The sequence below is a fragment of the Lutra lutra genome, chromosome 4, assembly GCF_902655055.1.
Source record: "Lutra lutra chromosome 4, mLutLut1.2, whole genome shotgun sequence".
NCBI lineage: Eukaryota > Metazoa > Chordata > Mammalia > Carnivora > Mustelidae > Lutra > Lutra lutra.
Genome location: NC_062281.1, coordinates 103,615,207 through 103,620,502, shown reverse-complemented (window position 1 = coordinate 103,620,502; position 5,296 = coordinate 103,615,207).

Sequence of the window (5,296 nt, the reverse complement as noted above, 5' to 3'; positions counted from 1 at the left end):
GCTCCTGGCTGCACCTGGCGTTAAGAATACAGCTTTCTGGTTAAAGTGAATGAGCTCAGGGCTGTCCGCAGAGGAGCCCAGAGACCCAGCTGGCCTCCCAGAAGTAGCCCCAGGAATGGACAAACTCCTGGTTACTCCTCTATGCCTGCCTGACATCCATCCATCCATCCACCCATTCACTTAACCAGGATTTACTGAGCGCCTACTATGTGTCAAGTACCATGCTAAGTGCTAGTATTCAAGACACACGTGTTCTCTCTGCTCCTTTGGAGCTTGTTGCTAGTGGCAAAGACGGATGTCAACCAAATAAATTACCAAATAAATACTTTAAGTAATTATAACTTGTAACATGTGCCATCAAAAAGGGGATATTTAAAGCCACCATATTCAATGGCTGGAAGGAAGCCAGGGTGCCCAGAACAGAGAGAAGGGGGCGGAGGCTGGGCCCCTCAGCTCTTTGTGGACCAATATGAGGAAGTTGGCTTTTATTCAAGTACATCCAAAAGCCCCAGTGCAAGGTTTTCAGGAAGGAAACAACATGCTCAGATTCAGACTTTGCAGTATTACTCTGCAAAAGACGCCATGAGGAGTCTGTCCATCGGATAAATCCAGCATGTGGCATATCCAATAAGAAAACTGGCCTAGGGGCACCTGGGTGGCTCAGTCGGTTACGTGTCTGCTTTTGTTTTGGCTCAGGGTCGTGATCCCAGAGTCCTAAGATCAAGCCCAGTGTTGGGCTCCTTGCTCAGAGGGTGTCTGCTTCTCCCTCTCCCTCTGCCCCTACCCCCCATGCTTGGTCACATGATTTCTTTCTCTCTTAAATAAATAAATAAAATCAAAAAGAAGAAGAAGGAGGAGGAGGGGGTGGGGAAGAAAACTGGCCTGGACTCTTCAAACGGTCACTGTCACAAGGAAAGAGGGAAAGAAGGAAAGAAGGAAGGTAGGGAAAAAGGGAGGGAAGGAGGGAAGGAAGGACAGAGGGAGGGAAAGTAAAATGACACAACCAAACGTAATGCATAAACCTCTGGTTTGAAAGTAGCAGCTATCAAAGACCCCTGAGGGACAGCAAGGAATTTGGATGAGACTGGATATTAGGTGATACCAGGACTCCTCACTTGTGTTCCAGGTGTGGCGGCCACCCTGCGAGGGTGTGGGAGGACTCTGACATGCAGGAGCTGCTCGCTGAGGGACAGGGGCTTGAGGCGCCATGATGTTTGCTCCTCACTTTCCCTTCGTTCTTTAAAAATTGTGAGAAAAAAAAAAAAAACATAGTGTTAACAATTAGTGAATCTAGGTGGCGGGTATCTAGGGATGTGTTGTACCATTCTGGTAATTTTTCTGAACACTTGCCATTTTCCAAAATAAAAAATTGGGAGAGAATTTTTTTTAATCTAAAAAATGTTCATTGATTTCAAAACAATGACTTGGGCTGCTGTGTGGAGGCTGGTTTGGAGGGAAAGCAACCACATGAAGAATTCAAGTATCCTCACAACTCTGACCAGGTGCCCTCAGTGCCAGGCACGGAGTCGGGGGCCCAGCAAGGACAGTGTCCTCCCTCTAGGAGCAACACCCTCAGCTCTGGAGAAGAGAGCAGGGAAGCGGACTGGACACACGAGGCAAGCGTGGACAGGAAACATTCAGGTCTTGGCCTGCTCCAACTTCTGGCTCCTGGTCCCTTCCATCCTACCCCACACCACAGTCCTAGAGCTGCAGTGTCTGAAGCTCCACAGGGACAGCCTCTTCCCACCATTTCTGTGCCCTTAATAAAGCAACACTGAGCCCAGAAACAGGATCAGGCCCCAGGGAAATCAGGATCTCCCTTGCCAGAGAAAGCACCCTGCCTGCCCAGCAAAGGTCACGGGGACCCTTCCCTTCCACTGTCTCCATCCACACCCCTCCGTTCAAGCAGGTCATTTGTCCTAGAATTTAGCCCACAAGCCCATGACAGGGGTCACCTGATTCTTCCCAAATGTGGCCTTATCTGCCCCTCCGCTGTGCTGGGCCACAACACACTCACCCCGATCTTGGCTTCAGCCAAAGCGACACATCTTATTCATTAATTAAGAACATGGACTCCAGAGCCAGACTGCCTGGGTTCATATCCCAGAGCTGCCATTTCTGAGCTGTGTCACCTTGGAGAAGACCCTTACCCAAATGAGTTTGCTTATGAATTCCTCTTGCCAGGAGTGCTGTTTCTGATTCAAGATGCAACCCACCTACTCCAGGAAGACCTGGAGGATTTCCTCCACTCTCACTGTCCTCTCCTCTGAAACCTTTAGCCTTTTCTGTCTCAGTTGCTCCTGGAGCACTTCACCTGTGCTACCCTGTTCAGCTGAGAGCCAGGGCCAGGCCTTATGCAAAAATGTATTCTCCATTGGGGTGGCTGGGGAGCTCAGTGGGTTAAAACCTCTGCCTTCAGCTCAGGTCATGGTCCCAGGGTCCTGGGATCGAGCCCCGAATCAGGCTCTCTGCTCTGTGGGGAGCATGCTTCTTCCTCTCTCTGCCTGCCTCTCTGCCTACTTGTAATGTCTGTCTGTCAAATGAATAAAAATAAAATCTTAAAAAAAAAAAATGTATTCTCCATCTCCCTGGGGAGCCCTCAGAAAGCAGCCTGGGTGAGGAAGACCCAGTTGGTGGTGGGGAGCCTGGGGCTATCCCAGCAGGTCACTTTCCCTTCCCACCCTCAAAGGACATAAAACAGGAGGTTTGGCCTAGAAGAGCAGTAAATTCCCTTTGAACAGACTCCAGGATCTTGGTGTACCCTGATTTTCTCCCATGTAGGAGGGAGGTCTGAAGATGCCTTATAGTTGGAGAGTCCCATGAGGTACGTGGCCCTTCCTCTAGGTGTCAAGTAGGACACCACTAGGACAAGCCCTAGACTGAGACATTCTGATGCACAGAAGATCTGGAAGTTTCCTTCTAGCTTTTGGGAGGTGGAAGCAGCTGAGGAAGGGACAGGGGCATGGACAAGCAGCTCTGTCCTGTGCCCCTAAGGTCAGGGCGGGGAGAAGAGGAAGGACCATTTGCCAAATGTGTTTGGAGATGAAAGAAGGGGTTCCTCGCATACCCCAACTTGTCTGCCCTTGGGGAGAAACGCCACTGACCCAGAGGAGGGCTTCCTGTTCCTGTGCCTTCCACGGCAGCCCCTGCCTCAGTGCTAGGCTCCAGAACCATGATCCACACATGATCCAGAGCCAAGGCTGCCTCTCTCTCCCAACCAGAAAGCTTATTTTGGTATAAAGGGAGAGAGATGAATGGAGAGCCTGCAGTTTCCCCATGTGCTGGCTTTGGCCTTCAGCAGAAATGAGAGTCTCATTACCCAACCCTGATTCAAAGGATAATTAACAGATGGTATAATTTCCAAGCATTCTCTGCACCACATGGCTATTAGGTGAAGAGCAAAATGCCCACGCAGCCCCTAGATCCTCCCAAACCAGAGTCAAAGCAAGTCCAGAGAGGCAAGCCCTGCAGAGACTGCTTAAGCCATCGCACTGCTCCCAGAGCTGCCTTTGGCCTTGCCCAGAGGAAGAAAGCTCATCTTCAATCAAGACAAGAGCATTCCCATAAGGCATGGGTCCTCCTCCCACTTCCTTCTCCCCACCCTTTCCACCGCCATTGCCAGAAATGCAGTCTAACCTTAATCCCTCTAGCTGTCCCCAAGGCCCATCTCCTTTCCTTTCTCCTGGGGAAAAAGTGAAAAGCCGGCATCTTTTCCTAGGCCTCACTGCGCAGTCACACTGTGAGCCTGGGGCCGGGGTCCTGGAGATGAGATTCATGCCTCCTCCAATGCAACCACAGCGCACTGTTGGAAGGGAGCATCTGCTTCAGGGCTTTTCAAACTGGGTTACTCTAGAGCATAAGCCCCATTAGGTGACCCAGGGATGTACTGGTGGGTGGAGCTGCTGGGACAGGGCAAGGCCTTGACCTACACTTCATCCCAGGAACACCACTGCTATCTGTGTTTTAGTTTGGACTTCCACTTCAAATTTCATCGGAAAAACAGATTCTCCTGCTAAATTAACTTTTGGAAACTATGCACCCTTATTCAATTCCCTCATTTTACTAAAGGGAAACTGAGGTACGGGACTCTGACCAAGATCATACAGCCAGAGGATGGGGTGGGGGCTGAGACTAAACCCCCAGCCCCCTCCCCAGGCCAGGCCTCATACTGCCTGACCAGACCCCTGGCACCGCACCCAGGTGGCCCTACTGTTCCTGGATACGGGTCCCGGGGTGGGGTATGAAAGAGGGCAGTTCCTTCGGGATCACTGTCCACCAGCACTGCCTGGCTCTTCTTCATGTTCCAGTTTTCATGCCTGGGCCACTCCCAGGACTCCTGGAATCCCACACACCCCTTTCAAGTGGAAGGTTCAGGCTGCAGACCTACACTGGGCACTGGGCAGAACTGGCTGGTAATCACAAAACTGTGAGTGGAAAGAGGGGAACATCAGCTGGACACTGATGGGGAAGGAGTGAGGGGGCAAGAGGTCATCTCTCCAGGCACCAGCCTGGTGAAATCCATCAGTCTGGATCCAGGAAACCTGAGGCCTAAAGCTTGGCTTCATCCCTCAACCACCTTGTGACCCTGTACAGGTTTCAGCATTTCTGGGCTTCAGAGCCCAGTAATATTAGTATTTTAGTTTATACCAGCTAGCTCTGGCTTCAATACTCCCAACTTAGCTCCTCCTGAAAAGTCCAAGTGCTGTCCCAGTTGAGACTGGGGTCATTCTGCCCAGCAGCTGGACCCCAAGGGGCATCCTAGTTGGATCACAACCTGGAATAGGTGTGGGGATGGGAGCCTTAGGACTTCACTGGGTGTTGCCAGGGAGATGGGGTATCTTTCTGGAATATGGGGGAGGCTTTATACTGTTGAACAGGGCCCTTTTAGCTCAGTCTTATCCTGACCTCAAGGGCTTTTATCAGCTGCCAACCATCCTAGGTGCAGGCTGTGTGAGGTGGGCCCTTGGCTTCTGAGAGCCCTTCCAAATGTTTTTGAAAACCTCTAAGCATACTTAAGATACTATCACCATTATTCTCATTCGTTGTCTGTCTTTTGACTGTTAATTCCTCTCGAACCTATGGTAGGGATCTGTAACCCTCCCAGTGGCAGGCCTGGGGAGGGATTGGGAATGGAGGTCTGGCCAGCGGGAATCCTAGAACGTCGGTGCGGAGGAGGGCGCTGGGTGGGGCCCACCTCCTTCGGTGCGGCTGGCGTCGCCGCTTTAAGGCGGCGGCGGCGCGAGCAGGTCTATGGTAATGAGCCGCCGCCACCGCGGCTGCCGCCGCCGCTCTGCAG